Source organism: Lethenteron reissneri, chromosome 44, assembly GCF_015708825.2.
Source record: "Lethenteron reissneri isolate LAM-NWPU_2019-01 chromosome 44, ASM1570882v1, whole genome shotgun sequence".
Lineage (NCBI taxonomy): Eukaryota > Metazoa > Chordata > Hyperoartia > Petromyzontiformes > Petromyzontidae > Lethenteron > Lethenteron reissneri.
Genome location: NC_083822.1, coordinates 10156904 through 10174008, shown reverse-complemented (window position 1 = coordinate 10174008; position 17105 = coordinate 10156904).

Genomic DNA, 17105 nt, shown 5'->3' with positions numbered 1-17105 from the left:
CGAAAATTAATTGTCATGCACAACGAGTCTGTGTGCAAAATGTCAGCTCGATTGGATCACGGGAAGTGGGTTAAAAAACGACCGAAAGATTTGCACGGTCGTAAGCACGCAAGCAAGCAAGCAAGTGAACTTAATATAAAGGATTTAAAAATCCCGACAAATCCCGCCTCCAGCCTCCTCCCAGCGGTATAAATGAGCACGCCACAGTTCATCAATCGGCAGGTGGCGTGGGGTGCGGGCTAAAGTGTGGCAACTGCCCACCTCTTCCGAGACGTCTGGTCATGATACACCCGCGACTGGGAGATGCTCTCTAGCGCTCCCTCCAGCGGAGCGTCCCTTCCACCAGCAGTGGCGTGAGCGAGCCATTGCAGGGGCTGCGCCTTCATCGTGCACATCCGCAACTTTCCACGGGGCTTGCGCACGGAACAGTGAAGCGCCAGCTGCTGTTGCATGCCGGGAGGAGCGACGTTTCGGGGCCCAGCTCAACCTGAGCTCGGCTCCACGTGTGAATGACAGCACGTGTCAGTCCACCGACCTTATTGGCCTTTCCAAGACCAAATATTATCCAGCAGCATTGTTTTGTTTAAGCAAGCAAACTCTGCACCGGTTTCGACATCCTGGGTCTCATCGGCAGCCAAGGTCGTCTTAGGCAAGATGCTGCCGGATTACCAGACGCTTATTGTCACATTGAGATTCCTGCTCAGATGAGCACGGAGGCATCGGTGCCCATCTCCCGTTGACAGCCCTGCAGAGCCACCGGTGGAAATTCCACATTCCTGTGATGGAGATTTGAGTCTCGATTACATCGGACAACCCCACAAAGTGGTACGAATTGTATAGACTGCCCGAGGGATGACGGCGCTGGGTCAACCGCCAATCAGGATGTGAAATCGCTACCTTTCGATTGCGAGCCGCTCGATCTACCGCCGAGCCACTTGCCAAGGGTGTTGGCAAAGGCACTCCGTGTACACGAATAAGCGCGTGCACAAAGGCGGAGCCAGGATTTTCAGGTGGGGGGGGGGGGGGCAACCCCTCCAGCAATGAAAAATGATAGGCGTTGTTAGTAAGTAAGGAGCTGTTAGTAAGTAAGGAGTTGTTAGTGAGTAAGGAGTTGTTCGTAAGTAAGGACTTGTCCCTGGCTTTTTATTCGACGCGTGTGCAGCGATGGCGCAGCCATCGATCGAGGGTCGAATTCGAACCGCGTTGTGTGATCGGCATCGCGCTCGCTGAAGGTGAATGCCTTCAGGGAAGTCGTGTACTGTATACGCAACTGCGCACAATTATGTGAGTCACTTATAACCGCTTTGCCGTTACTTATTGTCAATTACGGACTCAGACTATTGTCTTATCATCTCATAGAATCCCTGGCACGTCATAATATGCTGTACAGTGGCAGTGGGAGTCGCAAAATGCCGATGTATTACTAATAAACCCCAATGATCCGATTGAAATTAGGGATTTCAATCAGATCATTGGGGGGGGGGGGGGGGGGAGCACGTGCCACCGCCCCCCCGCTTGCTCCGCCAGTGCGCGTGTACCTGAGTTCAGCTCAGCATAGCCCACAGTCGAGCCCCAGGGTCTGTGAATGTCGCAAACCACCACCACAACACATCGTCGGCTACAGCTCTGTGCCGTACATCCACGTGGCTCATTTTGGGTGGCCACGTGCTGAGTTGCTCTCGTCACGATTGGCCAACAGGAGGAGGAGGGGGAGGGGGGCATCGTCACGGGCAGGTCTGCAACATCGCGCCCCGTTTCAACCAGGGTCCGCGCCCGGCACACCACGTCCAGTATACCCTCGCTGCAGCTGTGGACACCTGCCCGAGCGTGCCGCGAACCTACCCCGGTCGTAACACAGCGACGCGGAACACAGATGCGGCGTTGACTTTACCGAAAGAACCAAAGAGTAGAGAGATGAGGTCTTCGGATGGGGCAGCGCTGCACGAGGGTGAGTGAGGGACCCCAGAGTGGCTCAGCACGTCACTGTTATTGCTCCATTCAGGGGACGGGCGAGGCTGTTATGAAACCAATTCGCCATTCCTCGATTCATTAGCTGCATTTGCGATTCTAGATTTGAAGCTTTCGTGACTGCAAGGATTCATATTCTTGGGTTTTTTTCGGTAAAGTCACGTAGGTCACCTACGTGACTTTACCGAAAAAAACCCAAGAATTAATTTACGATTGTTAATGCGGCGAGCATTAGCGTCCGCAGAACTGGCTGTGAAAACAACTGTCCACACACACACACACATGTGTATGTGTGGACATACATACACATGTATGTGTATACATACACATGTATGTGTATGTATGTATATCTCTTCTCCGTACGATTTACATGATTAGCAAGCCAAGACGCATTTGCAATTTCTCTTCCTCTCATATTGCGCCCCCCCCCCCCCCCCGGTGCAATCAATTCCTTTCATGGCCCAAAATGACGATGTGAATCCATCACGACGCGCCTCGTAAACAACAACAACAACAACACAACCTCGGAGCACATGTTCCACCCCCGCGGAGATTAAAACTCTCGCGGTACAGAGTGGCACTCGGTGTGTTTCGGCGACAGAGCCAAGGGGAGGGGTGCGGAGTAGAGGGTGGGGGGCGGCACAGATCGTCTCGCGGAGATTTACTGCGTTTGTTCATAAAGCTGTCCTCGCTGAGAGAATTGGTGTAGCCGCTGCCATTGGCTTCATCAGAAAAGCACTCACTCGAGTGAATTGAGTTGGGAGGCTGTTCGCGAGTGCGGTTGTGCGTTAGGGATGAAGAGGAGGATGGGAGGAGGTAGAAGGCCGTCCATAAATGACGTCACGCGATTTTGGACGATTTTTGACCCCCCCCTCCCTCGTCACACGGCGTCACAAAAAGTCAGACCCCCCCCCCTGAAATATGACGTCACAAAGCTCTGCCCGCCCCCCCCCAAATAAAACACGCTTCAAATCGCTTTAAACTATTGTACATTGTAGTGCGTATTCAATGTGGCGATGCACTCTGATGGTGTTGGAGCAAAACATTTATTAAAAAGTCGATTTAATTAAGTAGAACGTGTTGTCTATATTTATTTAAAGTCGCGCATTTTGATGTGACAGTCACCTCTATCGGTGCCGAATTCTGCTCTCGGGCCGTGCCCACGGGCTTATAAAACGACCCCGGGCGTGACTGGCGGTCAGTGGAGTTCAACGAGCCGCGCTAGGAACGTCGCACGCGAATTTTGCGCAGCCAGACGGACGGACGGACGGCAGCACGCGGGAGAGACAGGCGGAGGGTGCCAGGGCGCTGGGGAGGGGAGGGATGGGAGGAAGGGGGGGGGGAAGGGAGGCACGGCACCTGCTCTCGAGCGCAATTAGTAACGCGCTCGTAAACGAGAGACGGCTAATTACCGATGAATGCGTGTCACGTCGTGGTGGCGATGCTGGGCACGCGGATGCACAAAGGTGTGCCCCCCCCCCCTTACACCCTCTACCGCCCCCCCCACACCCCCCTCCCCTACTCTGGCTTCAGACACGAGGCTAATTTTAACGGCGAATTTATCTTTCGCTCTCTGTTCACGTAAGCGGCATATTCCATCAAAACGTTGCAGAATCGGAATCTGTATTAAGGCTGCAGGAGGAATCCGATGAGCTATGAAGCTCTTTTCTTCACAGATGTCCGGTAGGGGCGTTTCAGAAGGTTACACCAACAAACAGTGCACGTTGCACTCGAGTGTCACGTGCTGTGAAAAAGGCCCTCTGCCCTAAACGTCACCGTTTGTAGAGATATTTTTTAGGCGACAGTGTCATTGACGAGTGTGTGGATCATTGTTGTCGTTGCTAATTGTGCCTGTGCATCCGCTACCAACGCAGCAGCAGCATTACCGCATTTTTGTATTTTTCGTTGAGTGATGTCTCACCTAGACATGGAATCGAGGCAGCTATCCATTATAGGCGAGAGCGCGTGGAGGGGATGAACGTCAGATTAGAAGGGATATTTAATTACCATAACAATTATTATCGTCTACTCACAGAGACGCTGCCATATCCCACCCATCACGTCAGAGTGAGAGACAAAAGCCTGGATTAGGATGATGGATTGTGCAGTGGCAGTGGGAGAAATGCGGAACGGGAGACAGTGAGAGACAAATAGAGCGACATTGAGAGACAGAGGTGGAGACAGAAAGAGAGAGACAGTGAGAGACAGAGAAAGACAGTGAAAGCAAGAGAGAGTGAGAGACATAGTGAGAAACAGAGACAGAGAAACAGTGAGAGATATCGAGAGACAGAGTGAGAAACAGAGACAAAGAGAGACAGAGAGAGACAGTGAAAGAGAGAGAGAGAGAGACATAGTGAGAAACAGACAGAGAGACAGTGAAAGAAAGAGAGTGAGAGACATAGTGAGAAACAGAGACAGAGAGAGACAGAGAGACAGAGAGAGAGACACACAGTGAGAGACAGAGAGAGACAGTGAGAGAGAGACACAATTTCAGACAAGTCAAGGCGTCGACAGCGTTGATGGAGGCACCCAGCTACCACTATTCCCCATTTCCTAACACACCCATCAGCTTGTCATCCTCAAGCAAAAGTGATCAGTCTGTTGCAGCACGCAGCTTCGAGACACTGGAGATAAAGAGTCATATTGGTTGGATTTTAGACTGCATCTCTCCTCCGTATATAGATATTTTTCTACTTTTTTTTCTCGCAAACATCTCTCGCGATAAGCAAGCGATGAGCCGTGGAAATGACATTAACAGATGCGCCGTTCCGGTTTCATTTACCCCAGCACTGTATTATTTTCAGAGACACTCTGAAAGCTTGTCTGCTTGTCAAGATTACCACTGGAATGTTCGTGAATTATGAAAGCGATAAGTGGAAATCCGATTACGTGCAAATAACAGGGAGGGGGGGGGGGGTTCTTGGTACATGTGAGAACCATCATACTGCTATTAAAAATAATCTACGTCTTGAGTTTCCCTGGCTGGCTGCTGGCTGGCCTCCTCACCACCACCACCACCTCCCCTCGATTGTTCGTGGCTGCTGCGGGGCCGCTATCGCCTACGCCAGCCGGGGTCAATGACTTCACGGGACGATGTTTCGGTGTCACAAATACAACGTTGGAGTTGCAAAGGGGCGCAAGGAGGTCGGGGAAACATTGAATGGAAAGCGTCACCGCGAAGAGGTGATGGGCGAGCAAGGAACACAGAAGAAGACTGGCCGCGGCTCATTTGAAATTGCTGTCACTTTGCGATTTGTGCTCCCATTAAATGACGTTCTTTCGGCCAGAAAAAAAAACCCCTTTAAATCCTAGAGAATGTAAAAAAAACCCTACGCATATAATCTTGACATTAATCACGTAAAAGAGACAGATTACTTTTCGTGCTCCGAGTGCAAGGAGTAATGTGGCAAAAGTCTGAGAGTGACAGCCGTCAATTAGGTTCCGTCGCAGAGCAACGACGGCGTTCTCTCTCCACTCGTGTGCGTAGTAACGTAACGTGTCGCCCCATTGACAATGGGGAGAATAAATACACGTCGACGCACGAAGGGGAATGAGGAACGCAACTCGCTGACCGGCCCCGACTGGATATCCGTGAAAAAAAATGAGCTTCATAGCTCATCGGATTGTGACTCTGATGTAAAAGGATGATTTGATTCTTTCGGTAAAGTCACGTGGGAAAAAAATACAAAATACAAAAAAACCCCCACGACGTTTCGATCGCAACACAGGCGGTCTTCATCAGGCGGAGAGAAAAGGGGGGGGGGGGGTGGGCAAGCCTCCAAATGCAACTGCTTATTTTTTCTATCTACGTGACTTTACCGAAAGAACCAACGAATATGAATTCCTGCGGTCACGATAGTTTTACGTCAAAAAAATGAATTCAGGACCCGTGGACACCCACGGGGGGCACGGTTCCGACGTACACGGGGAATCCCGAAGAGGAGATGGTGGTGCAGAGAGTGCTGTGCGGGCACAATCGTAGAGGTCACTGCACATCTCCCGTGCGGCAGCCGCGGGTGCTGGCGGAGGGGAGAGTGCGATGGGGGGGGGGGGGGGGGGGTGGGTGTCCCAGCGGTGGTCAAGGTCGGCCTCTGCGGAGGAGGTTCGTGAAGGACGCCGTGGGGAAGCTGGAGGCAGTCGCCCTCCAACAAATAACGGAGGGCACAGGAGCGACGCTCACAACAACGAGCGGAGCGCCGGGCCGCTAGAACGCAGAGAGCTGGCACGGTAGGGGAGCACAGTTGGTGCATCTGCCCAGTCGTCTCAGTCAGTCAACTCGTAAACACCTGGGTCTTATTCCGTGACCTCCTGCCAGCGGGCCTTCAACGCTTCGCGTGGCCCTCTTGGACATCCGTGAAATAAGCTTTATAGGTCACGGTCGGTGCGGCCTGGCCCACTGTGACATATTCAGCTTGAGCTCTGAGTGCTTCTCAATCTTGATTTAAAGCTTTCGTGACTGCAGGGATTCATCTTCTTGGTTCTTTCGGTAAAGTCACGTAGAAGGGAAGTAATAAAATAATAAAAATAAAACATAATAAAATAATATAGTAATATAATATAATAATGTAATAAAATAATAAAATAATATAATAGAACCAAGAAGATGAATATAATATTATCATATAATAATATAATATTATCATATAATATAATAAAATAATATAATATAATTATTTTATTATGTTTTATTTTTATTATTTTATTACTTCCCTTCTACGTGACTTTACCGAAAGAACCAAGAAGATGCTTCTCAATCATCCTCGTGTCGCACGCCGCCCCGACCAGACCTCTCAAACCGTCCGCGCAGCGCTAACGACGCACGTGTGTTTGTTAATTTACTACAATGGCTGTACATTACTCTTTGATTACAATTACGAGAAGCAGAATATTTATTTATACTGCAGGAGGAATCCGATGAGCTGTAAAGCTCTTGTCACGGATGTCCAGTTAGGGGCAGGTCAGAACGTTACAACAACCGACAATACAAAAACACGATGTTAGTGAAAAGTTTAGGAAAGCTAAACACATCACTTAAAAAAAATACACAAATAAAACGAAACTAAATATATATTTTCATCTCCCCAGGTAAAGCCCAGTGAGCTGACAGCTGCTTTTGTCAGATGCGACCTGGCCACAAATGAACGCAGCTCAACGAGGAAGTGGCTCATCGTGTGGACTTTCAGAGCGACAAAGTCATCGACGAAATAAAGACGCGCGTCTCTAAGTGTGCTCGTTTCTCTGCAATATTTTAACGTTTTGTATCTTAGTATTGGTTTTTTTTCTGTGCTCAAGCACCACACATATCAGCCTTGTACAATGGCCGGGCAACTGCACGGCTAAACGAGATCATCTGTGAAATAAACAAAAAAAAACTAAAACTCGATAATGGCATAACAATCAGCTGTTGTCCTTCCCCCGCACCACCTCCGATTAGCACGGTGGGCTACGTAGCGTGCGAAAGAAGTTCAACAAGCATACGATGTTTACTCAATTGGGGTCACACACATAGCAGCAGCAGCAGCACTCATCCCCGCTCCTATCGCAAAACATACTCGATCGGATCTTTGGGGTTTATTAGTAATAAATCGGCATTTTGTGACCCCCACTGCCACTGTGAAGCATATTATTACGTCCCAGGGACTCTATGAGATGATAGGACACTAGTCTGAGTCCATAATTGGCAATAAGTAACGGCAAAGCGGTTATAAGTGACTCACAGAATTGTGCGCAGTTGCGTATCCAGTACACGACTTCCCTGAAGGCATTCACCTTCAGCGAGCGCGATGCCGGTCACACGACGCGGTTCGAATTCGACCCTCCATCGATGGCTGCGCCATCGCCGCACACGTGTCGAATAAAAAGCAAGGGACAGGTCCTTACTTACTAACAACTCCTTACTCACTAACATGTCCTTACTTACTAACAACTCCTCTATAATTTTTCATTGCTGAAAATCCTGGCTCCGCCATTGGGCAGGATCCTCCTGAAACAAAATAAAAATCGCAGCCATGAGACTCAGTTAATGGCAAGGGTGGCACAGTCGGGTTTTCTACAATCGGGTTTAATTGTCTTTTTATATTAAACCCGATCATCTGAGATTGGGAGAAATCCGGTTTAATTGGTTCTAATTTCAGAACCGCACTTCGCCAACTTCTCAATGATGGGCTTCATCCATTCCAAGCTAAGGAACTCACTGGCGCCCACGATTGTGGAGAAGCTCGTGTTCATCGAGACCAACCTGCCCGCCGCATTCTACGACTACCCCGTGCCCGACGGCCCCCCGAGTACGATAGCAGCACCGACGAGGAAGCAGCCTAAGCCTTGGATCAGAGCTTCGTATTCATTAAACCAGGTTTTAACTCCCCGAAATCGGGCTTAAGTGTATTAAAGAAAAAACCCGATGCCTGCCGCTGGAAAAATCGAGTTTTTTTCCACCCATACTTAATGGCTTTCCGGGATATAAGCAAGCGTAATAAATAAGAAAAAGTCCGACCAAATCAGATTAAAAAAAACTGTCGGTGAGGCGCCGTTCATGCCACCCCGCCAGCTTTCATTGAAGCGGCTTCATTCTCAACAGGGGAGCGACTCGAGCCCCCCCCGACTACCCCCAGCCCCCCCCCAGACCCCCTCCCCAACCCCCCTCCCCTCCAACCAGCTGCTGGCACGATGACCCGACCCCGGCATGCGCGCCCGCTCGTGCCGAGTCACACCCCGCGAGCCCGAAGCGTCACATCGAGGCCCTCTGATTGCTCTGCCGCATGCCGCATGCGGCCCGTCTCCGACGGCCACGTGGGGCCACAGGCTTCGGGGATGACAGGGAGAGCTCTCGGCCGTGGCTTTATTCATATTCGGCTCGGTGGGTGCGGCAATCGGGTCAGGTAGGGCCCCAATATTTGAATAGTCTCGCACGGTCGCACCTAGGCTATTGTATATCGCCGCCCCCACGCGAGTTCCACGACTGTTTGAAACCCTTAAAGCGTGCAACTCTCCGTACCGATAGCCACACCTCAGGGTTTCGTTCCTTTTTCCCGTGATCCAATCGAGCTGACATTTTGCACACAGACTCGTTGTGCGTGACAATTAATTTTCGTGAACATTTTTTTCCTAAATTTTACACTGTTTAGGGAAAAATATATATATATATTTAATTACCAATTGCTTAAAGGTGACAGACAATCATCTTACCCATAGGTGGCAGCCATCTCAATCCAGAGGACGAGAGGACTCTAGCCGCCACGCATATAAAGGATTTATAGTGAAAAACTTTGTTTTTACGGGTTAATTTGTTTTATCTCCTAAGTGTCCACGGTTCCAATCCACGCCCATTCTCCTCCTCCTCCCCCCTCCTCCCTTCTCCCCCTCCCCCCCGCTCTTCCTCCCCCCTTATCTTCCCTCCTCCTCCCTCCCTCCCTCCCACTCCTTCTCCTCCTCCCTCTTACTACCTCCTTCTCCCTCCCTCTTCCTCCTTCCTCCTCCATCCCTCCTCCTCCCTCCTACCACCTCTTCTCTCCTCCTTCCTCCTTCTCATCCCTCCTCATCCCTCTTCCTCCCTCCTCCTTCCCTCGCCACTCCACTCCTTCCCGTCCCTGCCCTACCCTTGCGTGATCTCCTAAGCACCCCTCTATCGCCGTCAGCCATTCCCCAATACCTTGTAGCACGCCCCTGTCAACTACACCGTTCCATTCCGTGTCATCGTTTTGTAAGCCATGTCTGAAGGCGCTCTAGAAATATAAATGAGATTGGATCTGAGCAAGCAATATGTACCGATTGCAAAGCTTCTATCGAAAGGCGGATTATTTGGTGCTGTTGCGGCTGCTGCGTTGGCTGTGGTGAACACAAAGTACAATTAACAAACACGAACAATACTTAACACTTCTGTCAATAACGCTGCGGTGGTTAAAATAAAAATAGGCGAAGTTATGGGCAAGTGTCTTTCATTGTAGCAGATACATCACAGCACAGCAGAAGGGCCATTGCGCGAAACGTCGCCGATTATATATGTATTTTAAGGCAGCGTTGTTGGCGTGTTGAGTTTTCATGCAAAGCCAAACATAACTCCTATCATCATCACCATCACCAACAGCAGTCATGATCGATCCACTGCTGGACGAAGGCCTCCCCATCCCTAACGATTCCGCGATGCCACAGTCCACCTAGCGCCTGCTGCACAAGAGCTCATTTCATCGCTCCATCTCCACAGAGGACGCCCCCCTCGGGCGCGTCCCCTGCATTGACCGCCACTCTCGTTATTTTCAACCGCGGGTCGTGGGCACACACACGCGCACATATATAACAACTGCAGTAGCAAGACAAATATTCAATACACGGTGACACGTAACAAATCACCTCTTCCTCCTGTAATTCAATAACATTTCATAGCTCACGATCGCAATCTGATTCGAGAATTGATTCTTGCGTCGTGTGTGTGTGTGTTTTATTTTATTCCACGATCTCATCTCGATTGTGCCATCGCTGGAACGCCATGAGACGGAGTTGCTCTGTTCGCAGCGGTCCCCAACCTTGTTGACACCAGGGACCGGTTTCGTGGAAGACAATTTTTTCATGGACTGGAGGGGGTGGGGGGGGGGGGTGTTCATCATCGGGTCTTTCCCCCTTCTCAAAGAAGCTCTCCGGCGACGTTTGTTTTTTTACTCAATTTGGCTACTAGGGGTTAGCAGCTTGTGGGCTCACCAACACTGTGACTGAGACAAGTGCGCGGTGCGGGAAAGAGGCGTGGACGGAAGTGGTGAATAATAAAACAATGGGGGCAGGGGGGTCCCCAACCCCCAGTCCGCTCTCACCTCCTGCTGTTGTGCGGCCCGGTTCCTAACAGGCCACGGACGGGTACCGGGCCGCGGACTGGGGGTTGGTGACCTTCCTGCTCTGTTGGGACCTCTCGCGGCCGGTAGTGCGACCCTCCCCCCAACTCCGTGTGCTTCAGAACGGCCCGCAGAACGGGATATGACTGAGCTGCCTCTAAACAACTAAACGTTTTTTTTATTTATTTTACCAGGTAAGGCCCACTGAGTTATATGTAGCTGATTTTCAGAAGCGATCTGGCCACAAATGACAGCTCAACGAAGTGGCTTGTCATCATCATCATCATCACGTGGGAATTTATATCAGCAGCCAAATACTCTACACGCGTGCTTCTAAATGTGGAGGGAAACACCGGAGGACCCGGAAAAAAATCCACGCGACCACGTGGAGAGAGAGATACGCAAACTCCAAATATACAGCAGTCCGCGATCGAACCCACGACCTTCTGCACCGCAAGGCGAGGTCGTTAACATCTCGCTACCGCGGCGGCCTGATATGTGGTCCACACACAACGGGGAAAGGTGGGTGGGGTGGGGGGGCACATTCTCACCCGCCCAGTTCGTCACACGGCTGTCGGGCTCAGAGCTGGAATTTAGCCAAATTACGAGCGCAACCACATGTTACGTGATGGGATTTGACAGGTTTTATTTTTTGCAATTATAGGTGACCGGGCTGAGACCACCAACTCGCTACACTCTAGAATCGGGTTTAATCACAGGCAGCTGCTTAGATTCCAACCCCTTGAACTCACCTGTTTTGTTTACAACCTCAATATGGTCCATGAGCTTTAATGTGACGTGAGCATACAAATACAATTCATTTATAAAACATTGATTATTTACACGCACAAATTCAACGTTTGTAGTGTGCCCTTAATTACCAATTTTAATCGAGTAGTCAATACATTGGTAAATGCTAAATATATAAACCGTAGTCAAATATTAATTGGGATAAACATGGCTTTTGTTGATTGACAATCTATAGAACAAATCTGAATGGGATTTGGCAGGGCCTAGTTTTTCACTGAAATATGTTGGTTAGTTGGTAGGACCAGAAGCTTTTGCACGTATCGAGTAGCCACAGCCAACGCGTGCAGGTTTACTCGATGTGGTGTGCCGAGAACGCATGTTATTTTCCGGGTCGCCGACTCGGACAGACCCGGATGAAATGCAACCCCCAATAAAGGCGTCGTGCTGAATCTGTCCCAGAATCCCGGCGTTCACAATGTGATACCAGCGTTCAGCGTTGTCAGTGGCACAACAACAACAACCAATAAGTAATATTTAAAAATACTTTTCTAAAAACACGCTTTAATGAAATGTATCCTACTCGTAATGGCAAAACTCCACGACTCCAGGAAGTGGCCCCGAGGCTTTCCACAACGTAAGGGGCCGTGGTGATTTACAGCCAACGTTAGTTGAGCGTGGACAATTAGAGCCAAGCCGAAACATAACATGTAAAAAAGATGGTTAATTTTTTTTTTTAATGATAGAATATAGTATTGTCATCATGCCATAAGTATACCAAGTTTTGCAGTCGATAGCACATTGGGAAGTGGGTTAAATTGAGTTACAAGATTTGAGGATACAACAACAACAGAGTGAGTTAAATAGAAAGCGTGTAAAAATAATGTTTAAAAATATATTTATAATTGTTTTATATATAGAATATCGCATTGTCATCAGTATGACATAAGTATACCAAATTTGCAGTCGATACCACATTGGGAAGTGGGTTGAAATTGAGTTACAAGATTTGAGGATACAACAACAGAGTGAGTTAAATTAAAGCGTGTCATAATAAAAACGTGTTCCTTGACACCGCGCTGGCACAAGCAACAACAACAAGAACAACAAAAAACCCAACGCGTTCGTCAACGACACCACCACCACCACCCCAAAGGGAAAACCAGGTAACATATATAATAAACAGGTGACTTTTCAGATAATGGCCATTCACCTCTGCTATGAAGCAGGCCCATTGCCAGAAACGTCACCCATTAAAAAATATATATATACACGTCTCGTCCTTTTTGTTGTTGTTAGGACGGCGCGTTGTTGTTTTTGACGAACGTGCACGGCGAGTGCTCGCGACACGGCGAGGGGGAGACCGGACGCAATGCCTAGACCCACGTGGCCCCACAGACGCCTCTGCGTGGGGGGCCCCCGCTGTCTCCCTGCGTCCGTAAGGATGCAAAGACAAAGGTGTCCCCGCCATATCACTCAGCACGGACTGTTGGGGCAAGTACTGGCACCTACGAAGGCCCGTACGGTACACGGCCTTCAGGGATGCTCGCACCAACAATAAATAGTACCCCGCCGTTCGCCACTAAATGACGGTGACGTCACCACGGTGGCAGGCCAGGTGCATTTTGAGGCCACGTGAAGTGTCGAAGGCTCGCTGATAGGAGGTCTCGGGACAGACTCAGGTGCCATGGGTTGGTTGACTAAGGTGACCGGTAGATGCACCAGCTGTACCCTCCACTGTGCCAACCTGCTGAATTTTATCCACCCGGCACTCCCCTCGTTGTGAGCGTCGCTCCTCTGCCCTCCGTTGTTGCTGGAGGACGACTGCCTCCAAGTAGTAGCAGCAGCGTCCTTCACGAGCCTCCTCCATCGAGGCTGATCTTAATGATGCTCGCCCGATGTTGACTTTGTTTTTGCGTAGCGCGCATGACATGCGAGCGATGGGATTAGCGCAGGCAAAGGGTAATTTGATCTTTAGGCTGCACGGGCGGCTGAATATTTTATTCGGCATTACCTTTTAAAATGCCATTCAAATCAAAACAGTGCTTCCCTGAGGTTGGGGGCACCATGGCACCGTCGCTGTAATAACACTCATCGTTAGCCGCAGCCAGGCGTCCCTGAAGTCATAAATACAGCCGGAGAGGGTGGGTGGTGGTGGTGGCGGCACACTCCCGTGTGCAGCCGCACGCACGCAGCAGCAGCAGCAGGAGCTTCGGCGTTGCTTTGTAGTCCAAAGACGCCGCTAATTCGTTCGACTGACGCCGTGAGGAGCGCGTTATTGCAGAGGCAGGAGGGAAGGGCAGGAGGGGATCTACACCGAACGAGTCTGAGAGATGGAACGAAGAGGGGCGGTGGTTGAGAGGGGAGGTGGGATGACGGCGGCGGCGTCAGAAGTCGGGACAGAGACAAAGATCCCCCGTATAGCCGTTAACAGACTGTTGGGGCAAGTGCTGTTAGCGAGCACATTTGAAGGCCGGCACGGCGCACGAGGGGGTGGGTGGCCAGGACCACGCCCGACCACCAGCCTCAAATGAGCACCAGGTACTCATTTGAGGCTGAGTCAACCTAGGGGAGCCCGGGGACTGGTTCAGATAATCGTCACTGGTGGTGCCCGTGAGCGGGAATCGAACTCGGTTTGCCGGGTTCGTAGCACGGCGCGCTCACCGCTACACTACCGCCCCCCCCCCACACAGACACACACAGACACACACACAGACACACACACAGACACACACACACACAGACAGACACACACACAGACAGACACACACACATCACCGGAATTGAGATGCGTCACCCCATTATTAGTGTACCCCGTTGTCTTGGCACGGCGTTTAAATAATAAGGGCCCTGTCAACCCAAGCGTCCTGCCAAGATCCCATTACCGCTGTGTGCGACCCACGGGGAGTAAGGGAACCTCGTTGCCAAGACGGAACATTAGTGCCCGGCTCCCAGAGTCCTGTGGGTATAACTCCACATTACATCAAACCTAAAACGCAATGTTTTAAAGCAACCCGTTTTTTTTAAATACAGATTTATAAGCCACAACCCAACCAAGGGACCGTTTGTTTGCTTTGTAAATAAACACAAAACATACTTGTATATGTATATAAAAAAACTAACAATTTAAGGCCATTTGCGAATCTAATTGCTGGGTGAGGGCTACCCTACGCCCTTCTGGGTCGTGTTTTTTTTTACCATACTTCACTACGCTGGTCAGTGCGGGTTGGTGACGGCGAGGGAGCATCGCTGTGACAGCGTAGACGCACTCTACACTGCATTTCGCTGCACCGACTGCCCTCGGCTGCCAACAACAACACGGGTCGGTATAGCAGCCCATAAACACCCGACTTGCGAATGCTGGTCACCCATCCGGGCATTGCCATGCTTGGCTTTCGAGACACGATGAGCTCTGGGCGCGTTCTGGGTTACTTCGGCACGGGTCTGTGTTGCTGTGTGCAGAGCGCGGTGGAGGCAACGTTACCATTGGTTTGGTGCGAGGATTTCATGCCCCCAGGCAAAAAATAAAAACAAGGACAAGTACAGAAAAAGTGAAATCTGGCACATGCAGAGGATGCCCGACCAAGCGTTGGATTAGTCAGCATGCCACTCCTGCCTGATCCCATTGCTGCCTCCTGTTTTCATTTCCCAGGCCCTGCAGCCAACCACAACCTCTGCGACACAAACCCATCATGTCTGTGGGTTTTTTTAATCACAGAAATGTCATTCTGCAGAACGCTCCTGTCTTGACAATACGCTGTGAATTATTAAATAGGCCGTACTAATAAAACGCGAAAGACGAATTGAATTGTTCAAAGTGTGGGTATTCTCACCGCTTCCAAGGTCTCTGGCTGGCGTGGAAGAGTAGGCACAGGTCCCATCTCGAGCAGCTGTTCCCAGTCTTAATTGACACGTGGACGACTGTCAACTCTGAAACTGTTTCTCCCGGACCACCACGCATCAATCATTTCTTGATATGTCAAAATGTATGATATTATGATGACTACCCCGTGCCCTTCTTGCGTAACTGGGTGACAGCCGCTAAATCAGCGGGGTAGAGGGAGGGGGGGCCCGAGACCACCGGCGAGTCGGCTCGGGGCACACTCGTCGACAATGCGAGATGGCACGGGGCCTGTCGCTGGACACATCCACCGAGAGGGCTGTGGCCACGTTGGCTCCAGGTGCGGTGGTTGGCTGCACACGGACCCTGGACCGTACGGAACCTGCTGGGCAGCGTCCGTGACCGGGTTTGGGCAGGTCAAAGCAAGGGGGGGGGGGTCTGTGATAAATTTTATATATTTGTGTTGTTTAAACCACCTGAACTCTAAATAAAATAAATGATATCTGGTGGTGATACGCCATTGACGGTGGTTCACACGCACAGATAATGAAACACGCAACGTGATCATCAATAACGCCGTGGCATTAAACGGAAAAAATACAATAGGCGACATTTCGGGCAATGGCACTTCCTCATGGCGCATTTTAGTTGTTTCATACTTTAAATCGCAGTCTCTGCAACAGTTCCGCAGACAACTTCCCACGGTCTTGCAAACCGCTGCTCTTGACAGGCTCTTTCGTGAAGTCGACCAGCAGCAGGTCGACCAGCAGACGGTGGGGCAAAGCGTGGGTAAATCAGCACCTCTTTCAAGAGGTCGTTCTCCAAAAGCGTTGTGAGTGAGCAATTGCAGGGCTGCGCCTTCACCTTTTCCCCCTTCTTTAAATAAAACATATTCAACGATGTTTTTTCTTCCGCAACCTTAATCACCGTAAGCTGCTATCCGGGCATGCGGGACGAAATAAAGCCGTCTTGAGAAATGGAGCATCTCTCTGGGGAACGCACGTGACGAGAGGGGGGAGGGGGGGGGGTGGCGGGGGGAGGGGGTGTGGGGGGGCGGGGGGAGTGGGGTGGCGGGGGGAGGGGGTGGCTGGGGGAGAACGGCGGGGGGAGGAGGGGTGCGGGGGGAGGCGGGGGGAGGGGTGTTGGGAAGGGAAAGGGAGTGGCGGGGGGAGGGGTGGCGGGGGGAAGGGAAGTGGCGGGGGGAGGGGGTGGCGGGGGGAGGAGGGTAGCGGGGGGAGGGGGTGGTGGGGGGTGGAGGGTAGCGGGGGGAGGGGGTGGCAGGGGTTCTTGGAGCGCACGTGGAGAGCTGGCCGCAGCGCGCATCACGGCGTTAATGATCTTTCCCGCTGCTCCGCCGACGTCTGTCAAAAAACCGCACGGGAATTCGAAGCAAAGGCAACGGGCAAACCGGCGGCAGCCATTTAACGTAGCGAGCGAGGGGAAGGAGTAGAGTAGAGGAAGAGGACCCATTCGGCCCTCACACCTGGTGGGCAGACGTTGACCCCCCACCACCACCCCCGCCAGGTCACCAGCAAAGTCACCAGCAAGTCACCAACAAAGTGACCAGCAAAGTCACCGACAAAGTCACCGGCGAAGTCACCAACAAAGTCACCGGCAAAGTCACCAACAAAATCACCGGCAAAGTCACCGGCAAAAATCACCAGCAAAGTCACCAACAAAGTCACCAACAAAGTCACAAGCAAAGTCACCAACAAAGTCACCACCAAAGT